Genomic DNA, 15,000 nt, shown 5'->3' on the forward strand with positions numbered 1-15,000 from the left:
TCACTGTTCATTACACTATTATAAAAAATAATAATTTTTTTTGTAGCTTTATGGTACAGGGTGGATCTTCCAGGACCTGCATGCTCAGGGACATTTTTCCTCTTTAAGCATCTTTCAAAAAGTTCCATATGGCAGCTTTAATCAGGCAGGTGAAGCAAAACTCAGTCCAGTGATAATCATGCACACGACTTCTATTTAAGCAGAAACTCTGCAGAGAAAACAACATTATCTGCAAAGGCTTTTACTGCAATCTGTTTTTCCCTCTCTCTCTCTCTCTCTCTCTCTCTCTCTCTCTCTCTCTCTCTCTCTCTCTCTCTTTCTCTCTCTCCCAAAGCTCACTCACTTGTTCCTCTCCGCTGACGAAAAAAGCGATTTTTACTATGATAAGGAGAAGATATTGTTTTACTGTAATGGCCCTGAAAATGATATTACCACATCACACACACACACACACACACACACACACACACACACACACACACACACACACACACACACACACACACACACACAGTGGACCAAGTGCAAATTTATACACACTGCTTTTTCTTTTGTGATCTTACACTCTCTTACACTCTCTCACATTCTCTCACACTCTCTCACACTATCACACACTCTCACTATCATACACTCTCTCTCACAATCATACACTCTCTCACATTCTCTCACACTCTCACACTATCACACTCTCACTATCATACACTCTCTCTCACAATCATACACTCTCTCACATTCTCTCACTATCATACACTCTCACAATCATACACACTCTCTCACATTCTCTCACACTCTCTCACACTATCACACACTCTCACTATCATACACTCTCTCACAATCATACACACTCTCTCACATTCTCTCACACTCTCTCACACTATCACACACCTCTCACATTCTCATACACTCTCTCACATTCTCTCACACTCTCTCACACTATCACACACTCTCTCACATTCTCATACACTCTCTCACACTATCACACACTCTCTCACACTCTCATACACTCTCTCACACTATCACACACTCTCTCACATTCTCATACACTCTCTCACACTATCACACTCTCTCACATTCTCATACACTCTCACACTATCACACACTCTCTCACACTCTCATACACTCTCTCACACTATCACACACACTCTCACATTCTCTCACACTCTCACACTATCACACACTCTCTCACATTCTCATACACTCTCACACTATCACACTCTCTCACACTCTCATACACTCTCTCATACTATCACACTCTCACATTCTCTCACACTCTCTCACACTATCACACACTCTCTCACACTCTCACATTCTCTCACACTCTCTCACACTATCGCACACTCTCTCACACTCTCTCACTATCACACACTCTCTCACACCATCATACACGCCTCACACCTCTCACACTATCATACACTCTCACACCTCATACACTCTCTCACACTTTCATACACGCCTCACACTCTCTCACACTATCACACACTCTCTCACATTCTCTCACACTCTCTCTTACTATCACACACTCTCATTATCATACACTCTCACAATCATACACACTCTAACACTCTTTCTCACACTATCACATTCTAATGCACACTCACACTCTCATACCCTCTCTTACACTATCCTACACTCTCTTACACTATCATATACTCTATCACACTCTCTCACATTCACACTCTCTCACACTATCACACTCTCTCACATTCACACTCTCTCACACTATCACATACTCTCTCACATTCTCTCACACTCTCTCTCACTATCACACTCTCTCACACTATCATACACCTCTCACACTCTCTCACACTATCACACACTCTCACACCTCATACATGCTCTCACACTCTCTCACACTATCACACCTCTCTCACATTCTCTCACACTCTCTCTCACTATCACACACTCTCTCTCACTATCATACACTCTCTCACACTCTCTTACACACTCTCACATTCTAATGCACACTCACACTCTCATACCCTCTCTTACACTATCATACACTCTCTCACACTATCACATACTCTCTCACATTCTTTCACACTCTCATACTCTCTCACACTCTCATACACTCTCTTACACTATCATATACTCTCTCACTGTAATACACTCTCTTACACTATCATATACTCTCACACTTTCATTAACTCTCTCACACAGTCTTACATGCCCTCAATCTCTCACACTCACATATTTCCACTCTCTCACAACCTCTCACATTCTCTTACTTTCCACACAGTCTCACACTCTCTTACACACTCGCTCACACTATCTCTCTCTCTCTCTCACACACACACACACACACACACACACACACACACACACACACACACACACACACATACCAACACACCTACACACTGTATATGCACACACTCCAACACACATTAATTCTTACACACTTATATACACACACACACACACACACACACACACACACACACACACACACACACACACACACACACACTGTATATGCACACACTCCCACACACACATTAATTCTTACACACGTACACACACATTTTAACATGGTAAATAAGGCTGCTATACAGTACATGAAAAATGTCTTCATTTTCTGGTTGCCATATCAACACACTCCGTGTTCAGTATGTGCATTGTAATTCTGTGTGTGTTTGTGTACGTGTGTGTATGTGTGTCCTGCTGTGTGATTCTGACAACAGCAGTATGGAAAACACACACACACACACACACACACACACACACACACACACACACACACACACTTCATCGTGGTAAAAAATGACACAAATTAATATACGCTGTTTAAACCGGACCGAGATTAATGACCATCTATCGCAGCGGCTTAGGAGGACTGTCAGTCCCACACACACACACACACACACACACACACATACACACACACACACACACACACACACACACACACACACACACACAGAATTCCACAGCCTGGAATAATATGGCTGTGTAATAACATTTTATGTTTAGGTTAAATGACAAAATAATTGTACATTTTTCTAATTCAGATTTTATTTGTCACATTCAAAGTTCGACATGCAGTAAAATGCTTTTTGCGACTGTCCAACTTGTAAATATGAATAGAATATTAGGATAAAAATAAACTACAAAAATAACATTTATTTTCACATTCACATTTCAAGCCCATGTTATATTAATAATCTTTTTTATTTAAGTAAATATAAAGTTATCATTGTAATTATTATTATATTTCTTATTGAGACTTTATCGTCTTTACATTTTTCCAGTTTTGTCTGTATAAAAAAAGATAGACGGTTTGTTGCTAGGCAACAGTGTTAGCTTTTTGCTTTGTGTAATTATTAATAGTTTTTGAGATAAAAATAACAGACGAGTTTTAGAAAGTAATCACTCACTGCTGTAAAGAATATTAATTATCACCAGGTTATTAGATGTGAGTAATTATAAAATGTGTGTGTGTGTGTGTGTGTGTGTGTATCCCATCTGAGCGAGCGTCTGCGTTCCTTCTCTGTCTCCCGTAAAGCCGCACGTCATCTTCGAACCCTGACCTCCACAGGCCCTTTAATATTACACCCCTGAGAGGAACACACCACCGCTTTGAACTTGTCTCCTCTCCGTCTCCTCTGTGTCTCGCCTCTGTCTCGTCTCCATCTGACCACCAAACGACCTGTGATGTCATGCTAAACTGTAAAATGCACAGTGGGGAACCACAAAACGCTCTCTTCTCTTCTCTTCTCTTCTCTTCTCTTCTCTTCTCTTCTCTTCTCTTCTCTTCTCTTTCCTTCTCTTCTCTTCTCTTCTCCACACTTCACGTTGCTGTACTTTTTGTTTCACTGCTGAAGTTTGACCTTGAAAGAGATTCCCAACCTTTAGCTAATTGCTTGTTTGTGTGTGTGTGTGTGTGTGTGTGTGTGTGTGTGTGTGTGTGTGTGTGTGTGTGTGTGTGTGTGTGTGTGTATACTGTGTGTGTGTTGTCTGTCCTCTGTTATTCTTCCGCTTTGCCTTTGGCAGTGTTAGTTCTGCACAGTTAACTCCAATTGTTTCTCTGTTAATGATATTTTCTCCTTTTTTTTGCGTTCTGCGTAATCAGCAGTGTGTCGCTGTGTCCTACATAACCACCAACATCTGGGACGTCGTATATTCCACCCACCCACTCGTGTGTGTGTGTGTGAAGAATAAGGAAAGAAGGAGAAACAGTAAAACGTTCTGAAAGCTTAATTCACTCTAATCCCTGTAAAACAATTCACACAAGACTTTCTTTGTATTATTTTTTTTTTATCCATTTAGGGCTACATTTTAATTTTGTGGAATGTCACTGCAGAAGCTCTCGCTCAGGTTACACTCATGGTTTCCTCACCTCATTCTTCTCTCTCTCAACACTAGGAAGATCACAATCAAAACATTCAGTTTGAAAATCTTACAGAGCTCTGACACTGTGGACTCCTTCCATAAATGTCTCACAAGTGTGATGTCATTTGCATCACCATGGCGACTACTGTTTTTTGTTGTTGTTGTTTTTGAACCTTTCCCCCGTCTGAGCGCGTGGATTAATACCGCAACCCCGTGATTTGTGCTGCGGCTGCACTACTGTCAGAGCAACTGTTAGGGAGAATACATCAACACCTCGCCTTCCTATAGTCAGCTCGAGCTCGAGCTCCATCTCCTCCTCTTTCATTCTCTCGTGTGAAAATAAATCCACGAGGAAGTGAAACTTTTATGACGTACTCGAAGTTTGTTGTTTGTTTAAAGCAAAAAGCGGAAGGACGTAAAGGAATAAAACTCGACCTTTCTGCTGATGTGATAGTGATGATGATGATGATGATGATGTTGATGATGAAGACGTAGCGATGTTCTGATGTGCAGAACCAAGCCCAAAGTTTTGCCCACTATCTGATTAAGTTGCTCTAGCTTCTTCTTCTTCTTCTTCTTCCTCTCCTTCTTCTTCTTCTTCTCCTTCTTCTTCTTCTTCTTCTTATTATTATTATTATTATTATTATTATATTATTATTATAGTTGTCACTATATTAGAAATATATTTTGCATCATTTATAGCATTCTTGTTTTTTTTGGTCAGGATTTTATTTTATAGTTTTTGATTGTTTTTTTTTTTTTTTTTTTAATACAGTTTTAATAGTTTAACTTGTTTTGGTTTTGTTTTACTTTTTTTTTTTACCATTACCTTATTCAAACAGTAACCTGTAGCAAAATGTTTGCAGTGTTTTTTTTTTTGTTTTTTTTTAAAGAATTAGACTTGCCTGATGGTGGTGCTATAGTGCATTTTTTATTTTATTTATTTATTTGTTTATTTAGTGGTCTAGTGGTTAAGATGCAGCGCTCCCACCGCTGCGACCCGGGTTCGATTCCCGGTCAGGGAACCAACCCCAGCCACTCTCAGTGCCGGTCCCAAGCCCGGATAAATTGGGGAGGGTTGCGTTAGGAAGGGCATCCAGCGTAAAACATGTGCCAAATCAAACGTGCGGAGGATCCGCTGTGGCGCCCCCTAATGGGAGAAGCCGAAAGAAAGTTATTTGTTTATTTATTTTTACATTTACATGTTGAAACATCCAAACAGCAATTTATTTATTTTTTTAAATAGCGTATTTACTTATATTTAGCCCCGCCCACTTAATGCTGAAACAATTTGCATACCATCCAGAAATTCTTCTGGAATTTGTCAGATCACACGGAACCTGCCAGGGTTTCTAAAAAAAAAATGGCCGCCGGATGCTAATTGTTTCTGAGGATCGAAGGCCGGATCAAAGCATCTGATTGGCTGATTGACATTCGTACTGAAGTTTCAAAATCGTTCTCCTGGTTTTCAGTAGACGTCTCAAAAGCCGACTTGAAATCGAAGTCTGAACAGGTGCAGGGTGTGTTTTTTGTTTTTTTTTCCCACCAACTGGAACAAAACCGACGCTGCCTTCTGCGCCACATCATCCGTCTTCATCACGCTGCCGCCTTCGATTTCCGCTTTTGTGCCCCCCTCCCCTCCCCGCGATAAGCCGCTATTGATGAATCGATAGTGTCGAAGGCGGCGTGGAGATAAAAGCGCACGGGTTCACGTCGTCTCGTTCCGTTTAACCTTTGATATAACGCTTATTTCAGTGAGGTGGATTTCACTCCATCCATCTTCATCCGTCACTCGCCGCTGAAATATGCAAATGAGCTTGGGGCTCGTTAAATGGACCGTTTCTAAACGTGTGGCGTGTTGCACTGACTACTTAGTGTCCATACCTGGTGTGTGTCTGACACACACACACACACACACACACACACACACACACACACACACACACACAAACCTGCTATTTATAAATATTATAACCGTCACTGTGGTTTTCTCTTCTTTGTGTTTTCGTTTTCAGGATATTTATATATCACACACACACACACACACACACACACACACACACACACACACACACACACACACACACACACACACACACGTTCCTCTTCAGAAATTATATGTTTTAGGAGAATGGAAAATTAATTCATTTCCTGCTGCGGTGTTCCGATGCGTCAGCACAAACCCCAGACTGGAACATGCATCAGTTTTTTTTAACCTCATATTCCTTCTGATTGAATCCGGAATCGGACGAATCTGATCTTCTAAATCCGGAGACACACAGTTATACAGGATACCTCTAATACCAGGAGACCCAAACCTGTTCCAGCACGACAATGCTCCTGTGCACAAAGCCTGCTCCATGAAGATCTGCTTTCCATGGGTTGGAAGTGTGTAGAAGATCTCCTGCTATAGAGCTCCAACCCTATTGAACCCCAGGCCTCCTCATCTTCTCACCTACATCAGTACCTGACTTTAATAACACCCTTGTAGCTTAATGAATCTCCACAACATCTATGAAAATCTAGTGTAACCTCTTCCCATGAGAGTGGAGCTCATTATAACAGCGATTGAGCACTAAATGTGGAATGGGGTTTTCAAAAAGATTCATATACAGATCTTCTGGTCAAACATTTGTCCAATTAGTGTATGTAGAATATATAGTATACAGTGTTTAAGAGTACAGAGTATCGTGATGTGATGTTTTTGTCAAATCGCTCAGCCCAAAGTTCTTATGAATTATTTTTTTGTATTTTTTATTTTCTACCAGAAGCCGTTAGCATTAACGAGCGAAGTACTCCCGCGGTCGCAGGATTTAAACGGCGTGATTAACGAGCAGAGAGCTCGCTCCGAGTCCTGAAATAACTCCCTCCACTTTTCCCCTCTGCTCTGATTGACACGTCAGTCCGAGGGTTGGGGAGAACAGAAATAAAGAGTGAAAGCGTCTCTTCACAAAGTAACTAAGTGAAAAGTTTTTCGCTTTGAACTTCAAAAAAAAAAAAAAACAACAGAGAAAAACAGATCAAAAGGAAGACTTGAAAATACCAACAGCAGGCGGTCAGGAGCAGAAAAGTCTCTTCTGGTCGAAACACATTTATTTTCATGAATTTGTATTCACTTATAAAGAGTAGTCTATTCTCTTCATTTCTCTCAGCTGTGCTTCATCCTGTTGTGTATGTTCGAGTTCGGTCAGAATGCGTAAAAATCCCCAGCAAACCGATAACGCACAGGAACAATGCACAAAAACGCAGGAAACCCCTGGGTGATGTGATGAATATGGATGCTCCTGCTGGAGATGATGTATGTGGAGGTGCAGTTGTGGCTCCAGTGAAAGAAGACGTGTTAAATTGGGATCATTGGGTTTCTTGTTTTAGTGATGTTCATTCTGACCGTATGAGATCCTGTGTGTGATGCAGCTCTGATCTACTGCACTTCTCTATAATACTGATGGTTTCTACAGACGTGGCATCATGATGATGGGATTAAGAGGTGGACTGGTTCAGCTAGAACATCACGGACCACCACTGGAAAATACACAGGGTTTTATAACGTCACCATATTGGGTTACTTAATAGTGGGCAGGGTTTGTGGAAAAGGGAGGTGTGTCTTACTGTTTGTGCTGCATCAAGTGTTTTACTACCTGCGGAAGCCATTTTGTTTCCCAGGGGTTAGCATGATCATCACTAGCATTGTTCATGCAGTATTAATATACCTGAGATCCTTTAGGCGTCTAGATTTTTAGTTTAAAAGTACATTTTAGATTCTAGGATTTTTTTCCCCTTTGATTTCAAACATCTGTGAACTTTATGTTGCATCATGTTGCATTTCAGAGTGAATTCAGTCCGTATTTTCTGTCCCTCATTTATTTGAATAAATGAAAAACCATCATGATCAGGTGCAGTAAGCGACTCTGAACACCCGCAACTTTCCTCCTCCTGTATATATATTCGTAAGGCAGATTTAGACTCGATCCCTGACAGAGTAAATGTGTGGTTATACAGTATATGGTGTTTTTGGAGGCACTGGTGCTGCTGTGATTTTACATTTCTGAATATTTTATTAAAATTGAGTTAAAATTTGAAACATTGTGATTTGATGGAAAAACACGGCTATTGTCTTCGGAATTCTGTCATCTATTGTCTGCCTTGTTCTCTCTCTCTCTCTCTCTCTCTCTCTCTCTCTCTCTCTCTCTGACTCTCCCAAACCTCTGAAGTCATTACTGTGTGTGTGTGTGTGTGTGTGTGTGTGTGTGTGTGTGTGTGTGTGTGTGTGTGTGTGTGTAAGCCTGCGGTTATACGAATAATGAATTCTGTCTAGTTGCCTTCACACCTAGCTCCCTATCCCCTTATAAAAATGTGAAGATGTGTGTGTGTGTGTGTGTGTGTGTGTGTGTGTGTGTGTGTGTGTGTGTGTGTGTTGGTCATTGCAGTCACTGTGAACTAAACCACACACAGTAATAATAGAGAACAGAAATGTGACTGGGTGAGTATCGTGGTCTTCTATAAACCTGTTAATGAGAAGAGAGAGAAAGGACGTAACACACCAGGAGTCGTGCAGTTGAAGGAAAGGAATCAAGCACGAGGTTGTGACTCCGAGCGAGTCTGAGTCCATCATATATCAGGACGAGGACATGATTAGTGCAGGATTAATAACGTCTCGTAAACCCGAATGATGCTGTTTTATGATGTTGGAAGCAGTTTAGAATAATATTACAGCAAAGCGGCCATCTTGCTTCTGTTCTCTCACTTTCTGTGTCTCTCTGTCTCACTCTCTGTCTCACTCTCGGTCTCACTCTCGGTCTCACTCTCTGTCTCACTCTCTGTCTCACTGATTCTCTCTTTCACACTTTGTCTATGTCTCTCTATGGCTTACTCTCTGTCTCTCTCTCTCTCTCTCTCTCTCTCTCTCTCTCACTTTTCTTCTCTGTCTCACTCTCTGTCTCACTCTCGGTCTCACTCTATGTCACTCTCTGTTTTCACTCTTTGTCTCTCTATGTTTCACTTTATGTCTTTCTGTCTCTGTCCCTCTCTCTGTCTCTCTATGTCTCTCTCTCGCTCTGTCTCTCTATGTCTCACTCCATTTAACTACCATAAACTGATGAATACAGTGGACACTTTTAGTGTTGAATGGTGCAGTATTGATGATCTGTGTTCTGTAACCCTCTCCTTGTCTCTCTTTGTCTCTCTTTGTCTCTCTTTGTCTCTCTCTCTATCTTTCTCTCTCTCTCTCTCTCTCTCTCTCTCTCTCTCTCTCTCTCTCTCTCTCTCTCTCTCTCTCACACTCTCTCACTCGCTCGCAATGATAGCTAGCTGTTACCATGGGAACGGGTTATAAAGATGGATACAGTAGATTGAAATTATTTGTACAGAATCAAACGTCTTTTTGGTTTCCTTCTTGTTGCTGTTGTCTAGAAGACGGAATTATGGGATGCGTTTCTCTGAGATGTTCACATGACGCGCTTTCAAACACTGACCACCCGAATGCTGATCGGTTGAGGTGAGGAGGCGTGTCCAGTAATGTTGTCATAATACGTTATGGTGTGATGTCATCTGATGTTATCTCTCTATTTTTATCTCTCTTTCTCTGTTCTCTCTGTTTTTCTATTTACTCTTTCTATGTCTAAGATACTTTCCCCTTTCCCTCCCACTATTTCTTTCTTTCTTTCTTTCTTTCTTTCTTTCTTTCTTTCTTTCTTTCTCTCTCTCTCTCACTTTCTTTCTTTCTTTCGTACTTTCTTTTGTTCTTTCTTTCGTTCTTTCTTTCCTTCCTTTAACCTCCCTTTAACCTCCTGAGCCTCTCCCCCTCTCTCTCCTTTCTCCCTCTCTCTCTCTCTCTCTCTCTCTCTCTCTCTCTCTCTCTCTCTCTCTCTCTCTTTCTCTCTCCTCTCTCTCTCTCTCTCTCTCTCTCTCTTGTTCTCTCTCCTCTCTCTCTCTCTCTCTCTCTCTCTCTCTCTCTCTCCCTCTTTCTCTCTCTCTCTCTCTCTCTCTCTCTCTCTCTCTCTCTCTCTCTCTCTCTCTCTCTTGTTCTCTCTCCTCTCTCTCTCTCTCTCTCTCTCTCTCTCTCTCTCTCTCTCTCTCTCTCTCTCTCTCTGTGTGGTGGGGTTTTCTTTGGCAGGCTCGGGCTGTGGCTCATTAAGTCTGAGAGAATGCACCACATTAATTAATGATATGTAAGTATCTTTCGCTGGGCCTCATTTGCATATTGAGAGAGATCTGCGGAATCTGTGGAGTGATAGATTTTAATTAGGGATTAATTAAAAATAATGGCAATTTCGTTTAGCTTGGCAGAAGAACTGCTATAAACATGGCAGGGCGGATCTCTATCCCTCCATCCCTCTCCCTCTCTCTCTCCATCCCTCCATCTCTATCCCTCTATCCCTCTCCCTCTCTCTACATCCCTCCATCATTATCCCTCCATCACTCTCCCTCTCCCTCTCTCCATCCCTCCATCTCTATCCCTCCATCCCTTTTCCTCTCTCTACATCACTCTATCTCTATCCTCCATCACTCTCCTCTCTCTCTCTCCATTCCTCCATCTCTATCCCTCCATCACTCTCCCCTCTCTCTCTCCATCCCTGCATCTCTATCCCTCCATCCCTTCATCCCTCTCCTCTCTCCATCCCTCCATCTCTATCCCTCCATCCTCTCCCTCTCTCTGTCCATCCCTCCATCTCTCTCTAAATCCCTCCATCTCTATCCCTCCATCCCTCTCCTCTCTCTCCATCCCTCCTCTCTCTCTCTCCATCCCTCCATCTCAATCCCTCCATCCCTCCCCTCTCCCTCTCTCCATCCCTCCATCCATCTCCCTCCATCCATCTCCTCTCTGTCCATCCCTCCATCCCTTTCTCTATATCCCTCCATCTCTATCCCTCCATCCTTCTCCCCTATCTCTCTCCATCCCTCCATCTCTATTCCTCTATCCTCTCCTCTCTCTCTCCATCCCTCCATCTTTATCCCTCCATCCTCTCTCTCTCTCCATCCCTCCATCCTCTCCCTCTCTCCATCCCTCTCCCTCTCTCTCTCTCTCCATCCCCCATCTCTATCCCTCCATCTTTATCCCTCCATCCCTCTCTCTCTCTCTCTCTCTCTCTCTCTCTCTCTCCATCCCTCTCTCTCTCTCTCTCTCTCTCTCTCTCTCTCTCTATCTCTTTCACTCTCTTCCCCATCATCCCACCTTACTGTCTCTTTCCCCTTTTTTCTCTTTTGTGCTTATCCGTTCGCTCTTTTGTCTGCTCTCTTCATCTCCATTTTTCTTTTTCTGTGTTTCATGTTGAACATCACTTGTGTCCGTGTCCGTCATTATGCTAATTGAATTACCAGGGGTTACTATCTGCCCCACAAGCTCCGCCCACTCTTCATTTGCATAAGCAATGATCTGCAGTGTTACTCCACCCCCTCCTTCACATCATCAAAGCAACGGTTTGGAACGTTTTTAAAAAAATCATTACGGAGTTATAATGTTATAATGCGCCACACTAATGAGGAAATAATGACGTGCCTCATTGCTGCAGGGCTCGAACACAGCGTGTGTGTGTGTGTGTGTGTGTGTGTGCGTGCGCGTGTGTGTGTGTGTGTGTGTGGGTGTGTGTGTTCGTTCACACTTTTAACGACTCGTGTTGCGACGATTCATCTGGAAATCGTCTTGCCCTCCCTCTGCATGAATGAGTGTCTCCGCCCCCTGACAGCTGTTCTTTTGGGTAACTCCTGTTTCTAGCAGCAACTGATGATTGAGTCACGTGAAAACTCAGGGACAGCGATTCTGGGAAAAACACCTGAGGAACTTTATAACTCGTGTAAAGTGACAGCACAGACGAGGAAATCCAAACAATAAATGTTAACAAGGGATCACTGGGGGGACTGGGGCTTTACATAGCTAGCGTAGCTACCTTGCTGTAACCATGGGAACCACATGGATTCACTTATATCTCAGTGAGAAATCAACCTTTTACTTGTTGCTGTTGGAACAGAATTTGTGGGAGGGGTTGAGACATTGTTACGTTGTTGCGTTGCCATGAGACGTTATGTTGTGATGGGATGTAAAGCCGTGAGATGTGGTTTAATGAAACGCGATGATCAGCGAGACGGGATGCGATGAGACGCTGTTACATTGTGATGTCATGAGGCGTTCTGTTGCGATGAGATGTGAAGCAAGAGGTGATGTGTTGAGATGCTGTGATTCTATGAGACCTAATGATGCGATGAGACATTGTGATGTTTGTGATGAGATGTGATGAGAGGTTGTGATATTGTGATGAGACATTGTGATGATGTAATTGGACATTGTGACGTTATGATGAGATGTGATGTGATGAGAAGCTGTTACACTGTTACGAGATGTTGTGATGTTACATGATTATGACGTGGTTGTCACCATGTCACTGCTCAACGTCATATCTCGTTGTGTCTCCTCTCCCTCCTCTCTCTCTCTCTCTCTCTCTCTCTCTCTTTCTCTCTGTGTGGTTATTATTTTGTTATTATTCCCTCACCGCTGCTGGATGAGACCTGTCATTTTTAGCCTCTGTGGGAGATTTGATGGGAGAGATATCCCTAACACACACACACACACACACACACACACACACACACACACACACACACACACACACTCGTTCATCTCCTTCTTCCCTTCCCCCCATCGGAATGAGTGTCCCCCTCCCCCAAGACAATCTCCCCTCTCCTCTCGGCTCTTAATGAGAGTCTGTTTAATTATTTCAGCAGGCGGAACCCGTTCGGTCCTTGGCTGTGATTTGGGACGTGAGCGTCGTGCTGATGGAGGACGGATCAATAATTCAGGCCTCTCTCTCCGCTCTCTCTCTGTGCTTTAGTGTTAAAAGGCTGTGTGGCTGAAGGCCGGAGGCTACGGCTCTTTAAAATGGAGTGGAGAGAAGAGACGAGATATATATATATATATATATATATATATATATATATATAAAACAAACCTAAGAGAGGAGCCGAGATTTCCCCCAACCTCCACTTCAATTCACAAAAAAACCCACTGAAAATATTTTCCATTCGATATTTCCCTTTTCTCAGATTATCTTCATGTGTCTGTAATTTAACACTGTGACAGAGCCATAGTTCAGTGTGTGTGTGTGTGTGTGTGTGTGTGTGTGTGTGTGTGTGTGAACCAGAGAGAGAAAATAATCTCTGTATGTAACAGAATATTCTGAATATTTATCTGAACATCCTGTTCACACACCAGCGTCCGCATGCAGATCGTTTTACACACCAGTGTCGACGTCGTGCCCTTGGACGTGGCGTTATTAACGTGTTCTTCACGTCCGCCGTCCTTTCCTCTGCCGTCACGACCCGCAATGTAAAAAAACACACATTTAAATTAGTTTGTCTTAAAGTTGCGGTCATTTCAAGTTGTGATCTTTTTTTGTATTTGTGTATTTTTTTTTAAAGGTGGGGTATGTGAATTTTTTTAAAGGTGGGGTATGTGAATTTTTTAAAGGTGGGGTATGTGAATTTTTTTTAAGGTGGGGTATGTGAATTTTTTAAAGGTGGGGTATGTGTATTTTTTAAAGGTGGGGTATGTGAATTTTTAAAGGTGGGGTATTTGTATTTTTAAAGGTGGGGTATGTGAATTTTTTAAGGTGGGGTATGTGGTTTTAAAGGTGGGGTATGTGAATTTTTTAAGGTGGGGTATGTGATTTTTAAGGTGGGGTATGTGTTTTTAAGGTGGGGTATGTGAATTTTTAAAGGTGGGGTATGTGAATTTTTTAAGGTGGGGTATGTGTATTTTTAAAGGTGGGTTATGTGTATTTTTTAAAGGTGGGGTATTTGTATTTTTTTAAAGGTTGGGTATGTGAATTTTTTTAAGGGTGGGGTATGTGAATTTTTTAAAGGTAGGGTATGTGAATTTTTTTAAGGGTGGGGTATGTGAATTTTTTAAAGGTGGGGTATGTGAATTTTTTAAAGGTGGGGTATGTGAATGTTTTAAAGGTGCAGTCTCTGATTTATTAATGGTGAGGCCTGTGGTTTTGTATATGATACTTATGTTCTGTGTTCTGCGTAATCAGAGCACTTCAAAACTAGCTTATTTCCTTTTTTTATATTCGTGGAAAACAGGCTGTTTGTGAAGCTTCACTTGTGGGAGTATTATGAATGTCAAGTAATTCAAAATAACATAACACACACACACACACACACACACACACACACACACACACACAGCTTAAATTGAGAATTTGTTTATTTATAATGTTTCATTTTTACACTGAATTAATTGCAGGAATCCAATCAGTCAATTTACTTTTTTGGTCCAGAAAAAAATCTTCTCCACCTGCTAAAGGAAAAGCTTTTTTTCAGAAATTGACACAACCATTCCTTTATGATTGTGGAGTGGGCGGAGTCTGCTGATGGTAAAGATTAAGGCTAGATTTTAATTTTATTTGATTACAATCAGCAGAGGGCGCTAAAAAACCCACACCGCAGCTTTAATCTTAATGCAAGCGACGTTCTGAAGTGGGAGAGTAGGAAGGAAAAAAAGGAACAGAAAAGAGAGTGTTTTTATTGGTGGACGATAAACAGCTCTGTCAGATCAATCAAACGTCGGATTTCGAAAATGTCAGCTCTTTTTTCTGTCACGTTAACGTTCGTTCGATACCGCTTCTGTCTCTCTCTCTCTCTCTTTCCCTCCCTCTCCCCTGCCGTTTTCAGACATTT

The 15,000-nt window shown here is 42.0% G+C and overlaps 1 protein-coding gene across 4 annotated transcripts in view; it reads left to right on the forward strand.

Moving 5' to 3' along the window:
• The window catches only part of pbx1a (pre-B-cell leukemia homeobox 1a), a 54,798-nt gene that overhangs the window by 8,331 nt on the left and 31,467 nt on the right, over nucleotides 1-15,000 (forward strand). Inside the window, exon 1 of one of the 4 annotated variants that reach the window (XM_046876322.1) lies at nucleotides 14,991-15,000. This exon is cut by the window's right edge and continues 196 nt beyond it. The exons of the other annotated variants lie outside the window; for them this stretch is intronic. The gene's annotated coding sequence lies outside the window, so the exon portion shown is untranslated. Of the gene's footprint in view, nucleotides 1-14,990 lie in introns of those variants that run through there. 4 annotated transcript variants of the gene reach the window in all.

Source organism: Silurus meridionalis, chromosome 20 (assembly GCF_014805685.1).
Source record: "Silurus meridionalis isolate SWU-2019-XX chromosome 20, ASM1480568v1, whole genome shotgun sequence".
NCBI lineage: Eukaryota > Metazoa > Chordata > Actinopteri > Siluriformes > Siluridae > Silurus > Silurus meridionalis.